The sequence below is a fragment of the Triticum aestivum genome, chromosome 2A (assembly GCF_018294505.1).
Source record: "Triticum aestivum cultivar Chinese Spring chromosome 2A, IWGSC CS RefSeq v2.1, whole genome shotgun sequence".
Classification (NCBI taxonomy): Eukaryota; Viridiplantae; Streptophyta; class Magnoliopsida; order Poales; family Poaceae; genus Triticum; species Triticum aestivum.
In genome coordinates this window covers 410583492-410603380 of record NC_057797.1, presented here as the reverse complement: position 1 = coordinate 410603380, position 19889 = coordinate 410583492, and the positions used below count along the sequence as shown (strand labels likewise).

General features: G+C 47.8%; 1 pseudogene; it reads right to left on the bottom strand.

Annotated features, from left to right (window-relative positions):
* Positions 1 to 1113: 1113 nt before the first annotated feature.
* LOC123191693 (E3 ubiquitin-protein ligase UPL2-like) lies at positions 1114 to 16959 on the bottom strand (annotated as a pseudogene).
* Positions 16960 to 19889: the final 2930 nt, after the last annotated feature.

Sequence of the window (19889 nt, the reverse complement as noted above, 5' to 3'; positions counted from 1 at the left end):
GCAGCCGCAGCATGGGTAAGGTCATCCATGCAGCGCGATGGGGGCGGCCTGGCTGGTGCTGCGGTGTCGGGGCGTGCAGCCAATGAGCCAGAGCCAGCAGGCGTCATGATGCGCGTGTCGGGGCACGCGGGAGGGGGGGCACTCGGCCGGGAAGTCGTACGGGGCGCAGTTCCGGCAGTACTGGACCCTCCTATCGCCTTCCGACGCCTTCCGCCCCGCTTTCCCCTTTTGGAAAAGCGACGAGGTTGGCTTTGCCCGTTGGCAGAGGGCCAGGGGTCCATAGTATGGCTCCCAGAGCGCCTCGATGGCGGGGGATGGGGGCGTGCCAGCCAGTGGAGTCCATGGCCATGCCATCGGCACGGCCGTCATGGTTGCCGGAGGTCCGTCGTCGCTTGCGGCCGCGGCGGCGACCGCGGCTCGCATCATGCCCGCGACCAGCATCCCCATCGTGCTCACCAGGTGCATCGTCGCTCGGGCCGCGGTCGTGGCGGGCAGGGGTAGACGAGGGTGCAGATGGTGGGCGGGCCGTGGTCGCGGGCGGGGACAGACTCCATGATCTCGAGGATGGCCGCCCGGTGGATGGAAGCCGGGTCGCGGGTGCGCACCGTCAACCGGAAGGTGGCGAGGTCAGCGCGGGAGCGCGTACTCGGGTGGAGCCGCTCAATTCAGCAGCTACAGCCGAGGAGGTGTTACGCCGTGGACAGGTGGCAAGCCTGCGCAGGGATGCCACGGAGCTCCAGCTGGATGCTGAGGTCAAGGGAGTCGACGACAGCATGTGCGAGCTTGTTCCAAGGGCGGATCGACAGGGTGAAGCCGGGCCCGTTGATGAAGTGGTCGCCGGCGAGGCGGTTCATGAGCTCGCGGGTGGAGAGGATGACGAGGAAATCCCCGGGGTGGTGCGCGTGAATGGTGAAGTCGCGGGGCTGGAGGCAGAGGGAGGAGTACAAAACCTCCTCGACATCACCAGGGGCGACCACCGGCCCGGCACCGGTGATGGAAACGACCATCCCACGGCGCAGAACCACCTCAGCCTCCTCCATCTCCACAGAACGCGACAGGATGACGCGTACTCGATCGACAGGTGAGGCGGTGGGCGCGGACGGGGTCGGCAAGTCACGGCGCGGCGCCTCCGGCGCCGGCACGGAGGGCAGTCATGACAGCGAGGGCAGCACGCAGAACACCCTTGTGGTACTTCTTGCAGTCGCGCGAGCCATGGCCGGGGTAGAGGCAGCGACGGCAGCGGATGTCGTTGGTGCAGTCGCGCACGGGGTGACCCGGGTCGAGGCAGCGAAAGCAGAGGCCGGCAGACGCCTCCGAGGACGGGCTGTGGCGGCCCTGCAGCTGGGTGCTCGGGGCGCGTCGGGAGGGCGCGGCCGGTCCGCGCGTCGCCGGCACCGTGGCCGCAGCAGGGGGCGGGCACGGCGGGATCCGGGCCATGTCACTGTAGGACCTCGCCGAGGATTCGCCGTCGGAGTCCATCCAACGTTGCGGGCTAGAGCCGAGATCGAGGTCGCCGGAGCTGCCGCTCAGGGGCGCCATGGCAGGGGAGGGGAGGCGAGGAGGGAGGGCTACCTGAGTGCTCGCCGGCGGCGGGGTTGGTGGGAGGTGTTGCGCTAGGCTAGGGGGAGCACGGGAGCGGATCGGAGCGGAGCCATCCTCGGTTTCTTCATGCAACCGAATGTTTGTAACTTTGACTTGTTCTCCCCATCTATATTATAAAGTTGTACAACCGAATGTCTGTAACTTCAGTCAGAGCGAGATTATCTATTGAGGAACTGGTGTTGTACAACTTTATATTATCATCTGCTCATGTTTATATAGTATCAAGTGGAGTCCACGAGCATCTTAAAGAAGCTTGGTCTGACCGTGGGCATTTTTGTGGATCACCGCCGCAAGAACATGTCACTGGAGGTATGCAGTCTAATGTCCAGAGGCTCAAGATACAAGACCAAGCTTGTTATCTTCCCAAGCTGTGCTTGCATGGTCAAGGTATGGTGCATGTTTCTTTTCTCTGTCTATTTTATATGTTTGTATGTTTACATCCCGCTCTGACTGCTCTCTTGTTCCAAGGCATTCTACTCCAGATGAGTTTGCAACGGCCATCACTCGTAGGGGCCCAGAAGCACTTGGTCGAAGTTGTGAAGGATATAGTTAAGGTTTAGGCATACAGGGTATACAACAAGCTCCGTGTTTAGAGGATGAACCGGCACCAGGGGAGCTAGAATGAAGAAGGCTATCTGTGTGGAGAAAGAGGAGAAATGATGGGATGTTTATGGCCGTTAATGGATGTTGTTATCTTAGTTTCTGAAAGTTTGTTTTGGCCTGCTCGGACACCTTGTTTGATATCTGAATAGCCCTTTTCGCTCACTGTTCAAATCAGCCCTTCATTTATTTGCAAATGACCAGACAATGTAGTTCAAATAATTAAGTTGTTATCCCAGGAATATTTTGCAAAATGATGTTTAGCCTTAAAAAATGTCTTATATTTTGAGACTGGGGTAGTGTCATCTCACATAATCTTCATTCATTATATAGATTACATTTTCATTTATTTATGTTTTAGAAAAGTACAGGTCGAGTGTTAGTCCAGACGTGCGTTGCACGTGCAAGCTTACTAGTGGCAACAAAGAAATCACACTTAGTGCACAATTCAGATACAATTCTCAGCAAATATATACCAATGGAACGATCAAACTGACAATAAAAACTGAAACAAGATCAAAATCAAAATTAATTACCATCTGAGGATTGAGGGCGTGAATATGTGATATTTGCATGGCACCCATACAGCCTAAATGATGGCTCAGTTGCATCCATTGATTTCTTAGAAGATCCCTGCAGATCAAGCATAAGCATGTCCACCAGAATTTGAACCAGCAACTTTCTGCTTTCCAGGTGATCACAAAGGTTCAAGAGAAGCCTCTCCAGCTGGCCCTTGTAAATAGGCTGTATATAATAGAGGCAAAAATTATTATTACTATGCATGCTTTCGACACCACCAGAAACAGTAGAACCACCAGACGAAGAAAGGGAATTACCTGAATAATTCGAAGTAATTGAATAAGAGCATTGAGAGCATCCTTGTCAACAAGAGGAGTCCCTACAGTTTCAATTAGCTTGCTGGCCATTTGACGGGAGGAATCACCAGTGTTTCTATCAAGGCCTGAACCAGTGATATCAGCACGACGAGAGGACTCTCCTCTCCGGTTCTTGGAGTTCCACTATGATATCGATGAGCAAATCTCTCCCGCAACATGTTGGCTTCAGCAACTAGTGCAGGTGTCAATGTAGCTAGTAGGGTATCGGGAGACGTCAAAAGCACCTGGAATCAACAACGAAGACCTCTAATTCAATTCATAGCAAATCAAATAATTGTAACTGAAGATAGAATCATAGAACAAATTATGTCAGAAATTACTTCAAAATGAGACAGATCAAGAACATGATTATACCTCCCTCCCGTATTTCTAAAGGGAAGGTTGCAAATTGATAAATCGTCCATTTCAACTGGTTGCCCTTCAAACTCTTGAGACTGTTGTTGCAACTGTTGGGAAGTCTGAGTCACTTGATTTTGACGCGAAGAAAGAACTTCAGCCCGTAAATCCTCTGGAAGAGCCTCCAAAAATGTAGGATCAATTGAGTCGGTGCCAGTAGCCCTTATAGGCTCCTGATTCCCCTCACTGGCATTCTGATCAGATTCCTGGATTGTGTTTTGGGGGATCTCCCTAACACTCTCCAATGATATGTCCCTGCTACTGGTACTGCTTTTCCAGAAGCCCTCCATGATCGAGTAGCTGCTTGTACATCACCCAAAGGTGCCCTGTCTGAAGCCCCATGTCGGTCACCATCATCATGCTTCTTTCAATTTCCACATATAAACTTTTGAGGCTTTCCCCTAGTAGCACCACTACCACTGCTTGCTTGACTTACTGCTTCCACATCACAGACAGCAGCGGCACTACATTCATATTGCATATCTGCGACATGATCACTTGCATTGGATGCATCTCTTTGAAGTTCATCACCATGAGGAGGTGCAGGACCAGCACTTGCAATAGCCATCCACCTCAGACCTTACTGCAGGAATATCATCATTTTCATTGTTTTCATTTTGTTCTGCTAGTCCTTCCCTTGCATCAGTTTCATGTCTGGTCCGTGCAAATTACTGGGAGGATCGTTTACTTGAGCACCAACAGCAAGCGTGCTCTGCTCATCAGGATGTTCAGTCATAGGCCTTTTCAACTGAGAGAGCAGAAGTTATTCAATGCCTTCAGGTACTGCAGGGGCGGCAGATCCAATGCGTCGGGGGCCATCATCCAGCCACACATTAAATCGGTGTCCATTCCATCCACTTCGCAAGCCTCTGAATATAGCGTCCAAATGGGAGGAACTATTTTCATGAGTCCGATCAGAGAAAGCCATCTCAACTAAATTTTCTGAAAAGAGACAATAATTTGGATAAGCTATGCATGATGTACCACAGGCTGGACACACTATCTCAGTAACAGTTTAAAAAGGTTAACTGCTTAGGCAACCGTTTGGATGCAAAGTATTTTAGAAGTTCTTCAAAAGAAAATGATTTCTCAAAAAAATGCAGTTTAAAAATCATTTGAGGTGTTTGGCTTCAGGAAATACTATAGCTTTGTAAACCGTGGTATTGCTGACACCGTAGTTTTTTTCGAGTATTAAAAAATCCACTCTCGACTTTTTTTAAAACCGAGAAAGCAATGCTACATCTTCCCGTCTGGCTCATTCTGCAGAACTGGAGCAAAATGATGCTGAAGCCGTACAGGATAAGTTTATCATACCAAAATTATCATGGAACATGCCAACAGGATAACGGATATACAAATAGGAGCAAGCAACAGACCAAATGAGCTAGTTAAAGCCTATAAGTATTCACGTAATTAGGTGAGCAGATAAACTTCGGTGCTTTACATGTGCAATCTTGGTTAACTTTCTCAATCTCAAATAATAATATGTGAAATAGTGCTGGTGCCAAACGCCTAGTAGTAGCTTTACAAATACTGCAAGAAACTGCGCTATCTGTATCCTGTGGTATTTTGCAACTAGGGCTGTGGTTTTAGAAATACCCTGCATCCAAACAGAGCCTAAAATGTGTAAATAATAACAAATTTACGAGGATACCTGGTTGCCTCTGTTGTGTAAGTAACATCGAAGGTTCCTCCAAGAGTGGATGGTCAAGTACACCTTGGTCGCTTGCTCTCCCAAGAAGAGTGTATATAGATGTAATACGGCCTTGCCGCTTGTGCCAAAAATGTCCAGTGGCATTACACAGTAGTGTATCCCCAGAAACATTGTTGCTCCCCCCAAAAACCTCAACATGGTCAAACACATTAATTCCATTGATCCCCTCCTATAAGAGGAGGATTACTCCCTCCTCATCCTCGTAGTCATCATCATCTTCTTCTAGCAGATCTTCATCAATCTCACGGTCATCCTGATCCATGTCAGCATGAGATATCTGATGGACATCATCTTCCTCCACGTTGTTATTTTCCTCATCATCATCATCTTCATCAACCTCCTCAACCATCATCTGCTTGCATATCTTGATCACTGTCATGTTCATCTTCAGCCATATCATCCTCTCTATTGCGTGGAATATCAAACCGAATATTCATTGTGGACTTATTTCCAGTTCTGTCTTCAGCAGTCTCATGCATACAATCATCTTCACCATCATGGGAAAAACCTCCATCTATATCACGGTCATCGCCTCTGCCACTGAATCTGAACTTTTTGAAGTTGAAAGTTTCCCTATGATCAGTTACCATTGCAGTTGGTTGAGAAGTTGTGTCAAGAACCTGGAATCTATCTGATGATGAATCTACATTGTTTTGCTCCAAAAACCCTTTAGCATTAAAATCTGCTAAATGAACGTGCTCCTTAGTAACCACTTCAAGAGCCTTGATAATACCAGTTACAATCTTTGCTGAATCAGGACGATCCAAATCAAGAACTTGAAGGGTTTTCGTAGACACTGGACAAGGCCAACCTCAACAAATGTAACTACAGATTCTGCTGAAAGTGAGGAGCCCGTTGGCGAGCAGGCTGACAGAATATCATTGAGCAAATCAACATAAACATTCATCCTCAACATTGGAGGTTTGCAACCAGTAGAATTGTCTGTGAACTCAACAAATATACTGCAGATTTCAGAACAGATCCTTTTCCGCCTTCTGGGGAACGAATAGATGAAGCCACTAAAAATTGATTACCCCTTGTTGCTAATTTGTACCTCCAATCAACATCAGGCTTTCTTTCTTTCTTTTGTTTTGTAGCATGTGGAAGGAAATGCTGTAATATATGATTAAATATTTGGCCACTGCTAAAACTGTAAGTGGTCCAGGTAGGACCCTGCGTGCTGCTCAACTCAGCATTGTGGCAAAGAACAACTTGAACGGATGTAGCATACGTTAGTAGTATCTGTGAGCAGCTTTAGGACAAATGCGTTTTTAGCCAGAGATTCAGTAGCATCATGGATGGCTTGCTTGGACTCTTCATGTGTGACAGCAACAGCCTTCCCTTTACCTTTTGATGAACTAGAGTCAATATCCATGTCCATGGATGACGAACCATCAGATTGGTCCTCAGCTCTTGGTGGTGGGACAAAGGACATTACTATACTAGGTCTAATAGATGCTCAATAACAGTGACAAAGGTTTGTGGTGGCTTGCGATGAGATTTCATACTCCTTCCGCTCAAATCAGATTGTTTCCCTTTGGCACTTACAGGAGATGCCATAATCATGTCCCCTACTGTCATCTTTGTGGCAATACCTGATGATTTATCCTTATCAACCAACTTATCCTTCTCTTTTTCGTTGCTCTTTTCCTTCTCACGGTCCTTCAATAGAACAACATACAGTCTATCTCCAACCATCTCAATCTGGCACACAGCTTGGGCAGCTTTCATAAATATCACTGGGTCCCTGTATCAACAAACGCCAAATTTTGAACAAAATTACGTGGTGTAACCCTAGGATTTGCATGCCGATTAGCAGCCATGACAAGACTATAATTTCATAGCTTGCTGAAGGGTATGGGAATATACTCCAAATATGACAGATGATTGTAGAAACCACACTGTTGAATCCAGAAAACAAGCTACTTGTCAGCAAACTTAGCAACGCATGTAGGCCACCAGACTCAAGAAAACTGATAGCAGCCACATGGACTTTCGTCAGTGTAGCACACAACTGAAGAATAGCATCCATCGTACCAGAAGGCAACTGCTTCTGAATGCATTTACAGCAGATCCTCAGAAGTTGCTCCTGGTCCTCCAGGTCCAATAACCCCTACACTTGAGGAAGATTCTGAATCCTTCTTCTTGCTGTCATCAATCACAACAGATGTTTGTGTAGGTGAATTATCCTTTTTGAGAACATCAAGCTCAGTAACATCTGGCAACTTGGGTTCCAACTGGAGCATTCTGTCAAGAAGAAAGGAAACAGTAAGTAACCCAATTGGGAACCTTGGTTGTTTGACCCTTGGTTCAAACTCCCAGCTGCACAGCAGACTCAAAACAACCTTGACAAGACCAGCCTTTGAGGCAATTTCACGAGCAGTGGTATCTCCATGGAGTATCAAAGCAAGAACATGGAAAAAGGCAGATAATGCAGTGTTCTTTAAAGGATCAGATGCCACAAGACATTTCTTCAGATGATCAATCAAATATGTAAGCACCTTCACACGGTTTTGGCCGTCATTCTGTGAGCTGATAGTCACAAGCATATCCCGGACAGGAAAAGCTAATGTTTCCTTTGTCTGTAGCAGCCTAAGACATGAAGATAATACGTCATCCATGGGAGGGAGCTGAACATTTACTTCTTCGAGCTCAAGATCCATTAGTTTTGTCATCTTCCTCTTGAACTGGTGTATCAGAATTCCCTAGAGACATAGCAAGAGCTCGAGCAAGTTCATCATCCTCTGGTGGTTCCTCCGGGTGTGAGAACAACCAATCAGTCACGATCTCAACGCTACTTGTTCCAACCTGTCTTAATGCTTCTTCAGCTCTAGCACGAGAAAAGCCATCTCTATAATCAGGGAAATTGCATTCTCGTCAGGGGGTGGACCAGCCAAATGAGCAGCAATGTTGCTAACAGTGTTTTCCACTTCTATCCCAGAGTAAACATGCCTCATGATGGATGTGACTGAACTGATTAACTCAAGATTGCATTCTGGAAACTGTGGATGGGGCCAGATGGGAAGAACCTTCAAGACTTTATACCGAAGCAACTTCATGAATCTCTCTGTGTCTTGTGGAAACCTGACAGTTCCACTAAAAATAGGCTGCTCAAGTAGTTGCCTTGTCGATGAAGAGAGAATGAATGATGACGTTCCAAGATGGTCCATGGCTGCACCATAGCTGGAAAGGGGGCCATAAATCCATGAACAATTGGTATCCTTCTCTTCCTTCCCAGTTTTACTATCAGTCTCCATAGGTGAAGAGGGTGTCCTGTTCATTGCGAAAAGCAACTCACTGGTAGCTTCAAATGTGGTTAAGATAGACTGAATGACACCACGGCAACAAAAAGAATTCACCATGATTCGATTACATCATTCTGGTCTGTTCAACAATATCCTATTAATAAACTCAACAACCATTCCAAGGTATCAGCACTTTGTAGCAACAGTAATCTCCCTCTCTGGACTGATTGTTATGACCCTTAAAATTGAGGAGCTCCAACACGATACAAGCAATATTGTTAGCAACAGACGCAACAGATGGAGATAGATTTATAGGACTGTTCTCACGGCGAGATGTAAGCAGCATTGATTTCCCAAGCTCCATAAACAGATGGTTAATTTGGTAAGAAAGTGACCTCATCATGTCACAGCAGGACGAATGCTCAGATCTTTTCTTGTCCTCTTCTGACTTCACATTGGATGTTGACAAGGTCAGACACCTGAGACCATGTTCCACCCAGAGCCCCATCGCCTTAGAAGAGGATCAAGATATTGCCAAAAGGAGGTGTATATGTTATCATCAGTGTCGCCCACAGCAGCATCAACTTGCTGAGACTCATTTGCTTAAGGAGAACTAGCTTCAGGCTCTATTTTCTTGTCATCAAAACGTGAAATTTGCCAAAGCACTTCCCAGTGAACTCTTCCAATATCTTCCAGGACATCCGTGCTGACATCTCCAAATTCTGAGAGTAGAGCGTTCATCCAGCGGTTGTCTTTCGATGCCGCAAGGAAGAGCAGAAATTCAACAATAAAAAGTGATGGAATGGCACCTTTTTCCAACTTAGTCACTTCACATGACCTAAAAACTGTATCAAGTTCCTGTAGGGCATTCTTCAAGTGCCCCTTTAAAGAGGAGCAAAATGCACACGCAACTGGAGTAGAATGCTGTTGAGTAAAGCCCTTGAATACCATAGTGCTGTGCAAAGCAATAGGCAGCCCACCAGAAGATTGGGTGATGGTAGGTCGCAGCAAGTGTCAACAGTCTGTAGACCTCCCTTTTCTACAAACAGCCTGCAAGTTTCTAAATTTTCCATTGTCATGTGCACCAATACCATAACATGGAAAATGCTCAAATGATAAAACTGCTCATCGTTAGTTCCATCTGTGCCAGAATCCATTGCACTTACTAAATCACGCCCTTCAACATCTGTTTCCATATCTGTTTTTTCTTCACCGCTGGCTGCTTCAGTGATTTTATCGCCATGACGTGAAGAAAGTTTGTTGATTATTCCAATGATGATCTCAACACCAGTACTTCTAAGGACTGCACATGACGAAGAAACTCTTCCACTGCATTGGCTAAAAGAACACCTTCATTCATTGGTATCAGATATCTCTACAAGAAAACGCAGCGCTGAAGTTTCCCTGGCAGACTCAAGTCCTTGGTTGTTACGGAAGATTGCGCCCAGGCCATGGGTACACATATAAGAGCTTGCAGTCACTCATGACAGGAAAGCAGGAAGACCAAGTTCCTTCAAAGCAAGAAAGCATGTAGGATCCTTATGTATTATCTCACTCATAACAGTAACTGAAGATGGGTATGTATCGCCACCAAACTTTCCAACATTCTGGAATATAAGGGAAAGTGACATGGGCAAAGAGTTATCATTGGAACTTTGAGCAGAACCTAATGCCTTTGAGCAAAGCCATAATCAGTCGCTTCTGTGAGTAGAGATGGTCATTTTCTGATTTCAGTGATCAGTAGCAACCACTGAAGTAATGTCAGCAACACCAATACCAATATAACACGCTGCACCTCCACATGTAACCTCTGAGACAAAAGTTCTACACCACCCAAATCTTTAAACAGGCAAGGGCTGCTGTAGTGCTGTACTCCATCAGCTTCTGAAGGGTCTTTACTGCCAAACAGACAGATGCATGTGGGAAGGATCCTTATCTTGCAGGAGAGGCAGGAGAGGTGGAACCATCCCTGAACCCCTAACGGTGGTCCCAGAACTCGAGGATCATCAGAATCACCTTTTGCACAGAGCTCTTTCTGTCCAGTTCAATCTCTCGCTCACCCTAAAGCCCTGTTAAGATACTGAGGTTCTAAAGACAACTTGTACAAATCTGATATGAATCCTGGATACAAATCCTTAATGACGTTCTGCGGGCACTCGATTTACAGTAGCATTTTTAAACTTTGCATCATTTTCATTGAAATGAGCAACGGTCTTTCTCGCAAACCATAGAAAGTCATGCCCTGGATATGCTGTACTGCGTTTACTCATATTTTCTAAAGGAGTTTTCCCTTGCAAACGCAGCCGCCAATCACCACCATCATATTTCTGGACATTAAGTTTTTCTTCCAATTCTTTATGCTGTGCGGGAGTCAATGTTTCACGAAAACAATCAAGAATGAGGCGACCATTACTATCGCCATCTTGCAAGACCGGGTGTCCCATCAAATTCTCAAGCCTACACACAAAAACAATCCAGGTTGCATTCAATAATTAATATGAAGAAAGTTAAACTTTACTATCAGATAACTAAAAAACATACGTGTATTCGTTGCTTTCTAGCATTAACAGAAAAGCTTCAAAGTCTTTATCCTCCACCCAAGTTTGATGCATGTTCTTCCTCAATAATGAAGAGAAACTTGTGCGCCATTTGGCCTTGCTTGTTTGTTCACTTTGGACTGGAAGCAAGATGACCTTGACTTCCATCGTGTTATCCCTTTTGCTTTTAACACAGACAATTGGACTAATATCTTCTAATCTGTTTATATCCTGATGCTCTATCGCAGCCAACAGATTCCTAAATACAAAATTACAAAAAGTAGTTACAGCTTGAGTATGATAAATATGGGTAAGCAACCAGAAAATGAATTTTGAACAGGTCTATTATTTATATTACCTTATCATGATTCTGATCTCATATGGAAGGTTAGACGAACCACCTTTATATCTCTTCAACCAGTCAGAAAGAGATTCATCAAAGTAAGGGTAGCAAACAATCATACGACTGAATCTTGAACAGTATGTTACAAAAATAGGTGTTATGACACCTCGAGGGCTGCCATGTTTTATCAGGTCGATAGATTTTTTGTAGACCTCCACTTTCTTTGCATCATCATTGAATTCCTCCCCTAGAATGAAAAATTTCACACTTTGTGATTTCGTATACCACTTCGTCCTTTCACATTCATACAGCCAAATAGATCCATTTATCCATGGACCTATCTTCTCTGGTTTCGGAGTACCCTTAGTCCACAGCTCCAGAATATATCTGAAAACATTTGCTTCATCGATTCCTTCAATAGATATACTTGTGGAAGGTCTCTGTAATAAATGTAGTTGAAAAGAAGGTAAAAAGAAAAAGTCAGACGAGTTTATGAATAAATAGAAGTAATTATCTTGGGTAACTTGAAGATCTTGTCATCAAAATAAATAGCAGGTGTGTATAACTTACGGAATCACGCTCTGAAATGAACATGTCTACACAAATTTCCTCCCAGACCTACATCAAAATAACCTTTAAAGTAATTAGAAAAAGAAAAAATGCTAAAAAATAGAAAAAGAAAAGTGAACTAATAGGACTGCTAATCTTGTTACACAAAGTATTTACCAACTTACTTTTTTGGTGGAAAAAATTCTGAGAAAAACTTAACAATTTGAGATAATAGTTAACCCTTACTAAATTTCAGTTAACAAAAACAATCCAGCTTGCATTCAATAATTAATATGAAGAAGCAATCAGTTGAACTTCTGAATAAAAAAATCATTAGTATTGAGGCATGATGACTAACTATAGACTAAATAAAGTAAATATGTGGCAGAAGCACAAGGCAAAATCTCTACTACCTAAAAGAAACGTAACGTTCCCTCTCCCGTCTTACGTCCCCCGCACTTCGTCCATCCCTTTCGTGCAACCCTCGCACCCCTCCACCGATTTTCTTTCATTCCTCCACCGGCTTTCTCCCTGTTGGTTGTCTACTTACCGGTTTATCCTCATCTGACCTGACAAACCCACTCTAGCTTTGGTAACAGAAAATTCATATATGGTAACCAATCTCTTATTTGGTAATACAAACGTAATCAATTCATGTATGGTAATAAATATGTTCTTTGGTAACGCAATAATCTCAATGACGGTGATCAATCTCCCCACGCACGTCCCTCCCCACCTCGGGTTTCCCTCTTTCCTTTTCTTCTTCTCTCTTCTATATCCCCAAACGTAGCCTTAACCTCAGGGACGCTCAGAACGTACATGGCGGCATGTCCACGGGAACCTCGCCCCCAACCCATCAGCCACGATCTCTTCATCTTGTCCACTACGCTCCGTGATCTCAGCCTCAACGTCATCCACCCGTCGCCCTGTCCGATCTTCCAGGGTGGTATTTGTAGTACAGAAAGGCCGTGGTGTTTGTAGTACAGGAAGGGTGTGGTGTTGTACAGGAAGGCGCATCACCATGGTAGATCGCCAGCAGTGGGCCCGCCGACGCGCTGGGCAGGTTGAGCCGGGTGATGTCGCTCCGACAACTAGACCAGGCTCCAAGTTACTTGCCCAGCTTCCCCACCACTGCACTATTAGGCATGTCATACCAGGCAGGGTCTGCATGATCTCGTTCTGTCCGGGTGTAGTTTTACCAATCTTGAAAAATCTTTGATCCTTTTATGCCAAGGGTACGTCCATATTCTGGAGATGTGCATGACTAACGGATATAGTGCTTCCCTGATGGTTATCCCTTAAAAATAGGCTGAGTATTATTTTTGCCGTGATGTACCAACTAATTTCTTTTTTGTTACAAGCTTCTGCTATATTGCTACAACGTGTGAGAGTAATGGCAAATACTACACTGATGGTGATCCCATTAGGTTGCGTTGTCAATTAAATATTTTTGGCCATGATGTATCAACCATTTTTTTGTTAATCTACATGTTTGCTAAGAGTGAAAACATAAAACACAGCCGTTCAATAGACTGTCCTTGCAATCCATACAAATCATCTAGGTAGGCCATAGGCACGACATGATTTCTTGTTTGCCATATTATGTTTACTTTGGTAGTATAAGCAAATAAATGCTTATCAAATAAAAAAAATTACACAGTCATATCACTTTTAGCCATGATGTATCAACTAATTTTTTGTTAACCTACATGGCTAAGAGTGAAAACATAAAATCTTGTTTTTTCAATTATATATCAATAATAAATGATACTCCCTCCGTCTCAAAATAAGTGTCTCAACTTTGTACTAGCTCAAGACACTTATTTTGAGACGGAGGGAGTATATAATAATGGACTAATGAACTAGAATATTTTATGTCCCCGGTGCAACGCACGGGCAATTACCTAGTAAAATAGAAAACCTGACAAAAATAACAAGAACAACAAAGCTTATTGTTCCAAGCAAGTTGGGGCACAATACTAGAAATCCTTGATCGCAAAAGGCGAAACAAAAACCTAAAAAAGCTTATTGCAATATACTTTACAACAAGTTGCAATTGCAAACCTAAAAAAACTTTCATAAAATGTGAGTGGCCTGAACCAAAGACCGTAAAACAATTTCTAATATGCTCAAAATTTCCTAAATTACAACTGGGCACATGTAGTATTTACTGTTTTTTTTCTGGGTAATTTTGGAAAATATTAAATTTCAACATAATTTGATTTTTTTAGCAAAATAGTGAATATCTCTCAGTCAAATACCACTTTTGATAAGAGGTTCGTGAAGCTATACTAGTCTTGCACCAAGGATTGCTTCCATTACTAAATGTGTAAGTTCACAGTCCATATCAATAAAATTATTGGAACTTGAGGTATGATGTAGCACTAGATATCAACACCGTGGGGCCATTCTGGATAATGAGTTTCGCACAGCGGTTTCAAAGACTGAAGCTCTTTGCTCGATGTACTACCTTGTGGGCGGTGTGTGTGCGTGGCTCCTGCCGTGGGCGTCAGCCAGTGGCAGAGCAAGGATTTGGGAACTGTCAGCGTCCCTGACATAGCGACCTCACAAGACAACGAGTCGCCCAGCCCTCCAACTCATCGGCCCGTGCGACTCCGGAAGCCCAACAACAAACTGGCCGGCCCAGAGTGGGTGAAGTAAGAGCAACTCTAGCAGATCCGCTATATCCGCCCGGCCCGCAAAATAAATATGGGACGGGGCGAAAAATCATCCCGACCAGATCCCGTATATCAGCCCGACCCATAAAAAAATATGCGGCGCCCTCCATATTTCGGCCCGCAGCTGCCAAATCTGCGGTTTCCCCCTCCTCCTTTGCGGTTCCCTCTATCCCTCCCGTGACTTGGCGAGAGGGAAATTTCCACTCGCGCTTGTCGTTCCACTGTAGTCCCCCCGCCTCAAATCTCCGGCGATTTTTGCTCCGTCTGGCTACCCCGCACCTTGGAGAGCTTCGGTCGTCCTCGCCCGCGTCTTCTTCACCAAGATTGGAGCTCGGGGGTGCCCATTTCTTGCCGCGGGCAAGCAGCAGCCGCCGTCGTCGTGGATCTTGCCGGTAGCTTCGTGGGGCGCCTCGTTGCAGGCAGATCCGGCAGCTCCAGGCACGATTGAGCAGCCGCCATAGCCGCGGGCGGGGGCGGCGGCTACGGAGCACGATTCGGCCCGTGGTGGAGAAGAAGGGGGCTATGGCGGCTGCTGCTTTGCTTTTGGCCGGCTGTGGGGAAGGGGGCTCCAACGGCTGCGGCTTTGCTACCGCTGGATTTGATTCCGGTCAAAGGTAAGATTAGAGCTTTTCTACCAATTTTCAATTCGGCCGACAGGCGATTTTTGATGAAGTCACGAATTATTTTCGTAGATGGATGATTGGAGTTCGCCCTCGTAGTCGGAGTCAGATGATTCCTACATAGAGAGGAGATGCCTTTTGACGATGATGCCGAGCACCTTCTCTTGTTACATCTCGTCGACAAATTTGGAGCCCGCAAGAAGAGGCGCTGACTAATTCTGCAACAAAGTGGCCACCAATATCTTACATGAGCAAGGCCCTTTGTCCCAAGTTCCTAGGCTTGTCCACCTATGAGAAAGAGTACTCGCTTGTCATTATCACCGTGGACCAGTGGCGCCCTTACCTGCAACACAGCGAGTTTTGTCTTCCAAACAGATCAATGGAGTTTGGTGCACTTGGAGGAACAAAGACTCACCACACCGTGGCAACAGAAGGCGTTCACCAAATTATTGGGGCTGTGGTACACAATTTGTTACAAGAAAGACTCGAAAAATGGCACGGCTGACGCCCTCTCGTGTGCCACACATTCAGAACAGATTGCGGCTATCTCGCTGTGCAAACCTGCCTGGCTTGAGGACATTGTCTCAAGCTATAATGTCAATCCACATGAGCAGTGCCTGCTGGAACAACTGGCCATAAAACCTGACAGTAAGGGGTGGCTCACTCTCGAGAAAGGCATTCGTCGCTTTCGAGGCTGCATCTGGTTGGGTGGTTCCACAGTGTTGAGTATCATGATTATTTAGGTAGTATAGGATAGCGTAGGATTTGTTCTACCTTGCCTTGCACTCCAAGAAGGTCGTGTACTCACTATATGTCAGCCTAACTGATCCAAACCCTAGCCACCGTCCACTACTTCCACCCCACGCGCCGCCCCCGGGGCAGTCGGCCTCCATGATCGCCGCCGGGGGCCGCGCTGCCCAAACCTAGGGTTCGTCCGCTGGTCATGTTCACCAACTGCCCTAGAGTCTTTTTCCCAATCTCTTGATCTGGGTTTTTCTCTCCCTCGCCGGTCACTTTGATCGGCATTTACTATTTGGTTTTTCGATCTAAGATTGGTTTGTGTCGCCCGCCACCGCCGTCGACCCCCGCGCCTCTACTCCGACATTGATGTCGACTACACCAGCCCCCTTGTCATAAATCGCGCAGCAAGGCTGGACACGCTGCCCAAGGGACGCCTTCGTGCGTCGCTGCCGGCTTCTCGTCCGCGCGGTCTCCATTGTCGGTCCGTCTTTCATCGTCATCGCCCGGGCATCACCGACAACGCCGCCATCGACTCCGATTTACGCATCGTCCCTGCCATGGCACGTACAGCGCCGACGTCGGTCTGATCGACCGATCACGCATGTCTTCACCAAGCACGTACCCGAGTACGCGCCTACCGCCGATCAAGCCACAGGTTGCCGCCGCGTCGTCCCTTCGAACCGCTACGTCGCCGCCTGCACAGACCCACCGCTGTGACACGCGGTCCACGCCGCCACTTCGAGATCCTCCCGACGGCAATCCCCGTAGCCGCCTTTGCGTCGCCCCTTCAGGCTGTCGCACCGCGGCATGCGGTCCACGCCGTCGCCATCGGCCAATGGTTCTGCTCGCGGCTACCCCGACCAGCGAGCCGCCACTACACCACCCCTTCGGGCTGTAGCGCCGCGACACGTGGTCTCCGCTGTCACCTGAGGCCATCCCCGTGGCTGCACCGACCCGCGCACCGCCATTGCACCACCCCTTCGGGCCGTAGCACCGCGGCACGCGGTCCCCGCCGCCGCCCCGAAGTCTTCCAACCATCTCCCCAACCCGCACGTTGCTGTTGTGTCGCCCCTTCGGGTCGTAGCGCCGCGGCGCGTGGTCACTCCGTCGTCCCCGCGTGTCGTCTTCCACGTGGTATGCGCCGTGCCGCCTTCCTTGGCGCGGGAACGCCACTGTCCGCGCCGGTCTTCATCACGCTGCCGGGTTCCTCTTCGCCTACTTCGAGCATCGCCGTCACCTTCGCCGCTCTTCTTCGGCGCCGCTGCCGCTCGCTCTCCCGAGTGGCGTCGCCCGTCCACCCCCTTCATCTTCGTCCAGCACTAGCTTATCATCAGTGCCGCCGTCATCTTCCCCGACCACTTCGTCTACTCCGATCACCATTGGCAACATCAGTCCCACACCGATTGGCGCTGCAACTATCGTTGAGTCCTCCTCTACTGGCCCCTCCGACTCTCGACATGGCATACAGCTCATGCAGGTCCCCATCTACGCATGCCCGATGCTGGCAACATCGATGCGTGCCTTCGTCCACGACATGTCCCCAGGCCTGGCAAGCCTGGTGCGGCACTTCGTCAACTTCGTCTTCATCCGTCTACACATGCCCGGAGCTGGCAACACCGACGCATGCCTTCGTCTACGACATGTCCCCGGGTTTGGCAAACCCGGCGCGATGCTTCGTCAACACCATCTTCTTCCCGGCGCACCACTCTTCGACACCACTGCGCTCATGACTAACTCGGCACCTCCTTGCGCCCGCGGCTCCACGGCGACTTCCTCGACACCGGCCACCCCGACTCGACACCGACCACAGCGTTCTTCGCAGGGCTACCTCAACCACGACTACACCACCCTACGCTCTCGGCTACCTCGAGAACGGCACAAAGGGCTACCGCCTTTCTTGAGCAACCTCGTCGGTTTCCACTCCAGCCACGACTTCCACGATGCATCGACCGTTACGACTGTGGGGATGTGACCATCGGCTTACCTTTGGATTCTTCTCTAGTCTCACCACCTGCATCGCTACCGTTGTGACTGTAGGGGAAGTTGAGTATCATGATTATTTAGGTAGTATAGGATAGCGTAGGATTTGTTCTACCTTGCCTTGTACTTCAAGAGGGTCATGTACTCACTATATATACGCCTACGAGGCTCAAGCAATAAACATCAATTTCGCCAATCACTCTATATCCCTTCTAACACACAGCACCTCAGCAACAAATTATCTCTGGATTTCATGATAGCCCGATGGGGCCACTCTGGATTTCATGATTATTTAGGTAGTATAGGATAGCGTAGGATTTGTTCTACCTTGCCTTGTACTTCAAGAGGGTCATGTACTCACTATATATACGCCTACGAGGCTCAAGCAATAAACATCAATTTCGCCAATCACTCTATATCCCTTCTAACACACAGCACCTCAGCAACAAATTATCTCTGGATTTCATGATAGCCCGATGGGGCCACTCTGGATTTCCAGTGACCTGCCGGCGCGTGCGACAATTCTTTGCCTAGCCCAAGATGAAAATTCACATATTGCAATATGTCAAGTGCTATCAACTGTGTCAACAAGCTAAACCGAAGCGAGTTGCCTATCCCGGCCTACAGGAACCACTGCCTGTTCCTCGCCAATCGTGGGAGCTGATCAGCAAGGATTTTATTGATGGGCCACCCACACTCAGGCAAAGCCAATTGCATCCTTGTCCTTGTTGATAAGCTGACAAAAATTGCCCACTTCTTGCCCTTGGCGCATCCATACACAGCAGCCAAGGTTACACTCCTCTACATGATACAAATCTACAAACTCCATGGGTTTCCCGGGGCTATTTTGTCAGATCGAGACCCGGTGTTCAGTAGCCACTTTTGGCAGGAGCTCTTCAAATACGCCGGCACTGAGCTATGGATGAGCACTGCAAACCACCCCTAGACGGATGGCCAGTCGAAACGGGTAAACCAATGCCTGGAAACCTTCATCAGATGCTTCACACAAGCACGCTCACACGTCCATGGAGCTACTGGATCCATTTGGCGCAGTTCTGGTACAACTCTGCACCACACTCTGCCATCGGCATGTCCCCCTTCCGCGCCATGTACGGGCACGAGCCTTGCCAATGGGGCTTCACAGCTACCAATGCTTGCTTTGTTCCTGCTCTTCAGTCATGGCTGGATGAGCGCGCCGTGGTGCAAGATCTGCTGCAATAACACCTTCATCGAGCGTGACAAGTCATGAAACAACAAGCAGATAAGAAGCGCTCCTTCCATACTTTCAATGTCGGCGACCAGGTCATCCTCAAGCTACAGCCGTATGTCCAGACATCCATGGCAAGGCACGCTTGCCACAAGCTCGCGTTCCGTTTCTTTGGACCCTGCCGCATCGTCGAGCAAATTAACGACGTGGCCTTCAAACCCAACTACCTGAAGGCTCGTCAGTTCATCTCGTTTTTCACCTCTCCCAGCTCCGTCGCGCCCTTCTGCCTGGTATGGAAGTTTCTGATGATCTGCCAATTCACTCTGACATACCATCAGTGCCTGCGAGCATCCTGCATAGCCGTTGGCGCAAGCGGCATGGTACCATGGTGGAGTAGGTCGCGCTGGTCCAATCCAGCTGCTCCCCACGACTCCTGGGAAGACAAGCTCCAGCTCCAAGCCCGGTTCCTAGGTGCTGAGGCTTCGTCGCAAAGGAAGGGGATGTCAGCGTCCCTGACATAGCGACCCCATGCGACAGAGTCGCCCAGCCCTCCTCCAACTCGTCGGCCCGTGCGACTCTGGAGAGGCACTGGGCTGACTGTGGGCTTCTTTTTCTCCCCCACCGGCCCACCCCAACAAACTATGCTACAGGCCAGCCCAAAATCGCGGCCCACCCCGTCCACCTTGCAGCTCCTCCCCGTCGGCTGCTGCTTCCGAATCCCAACCCTAGGGCTGCCACCCCGCCGGCTAGCACAATGTCTCCGCCTCGCCGCCTCGCCGGA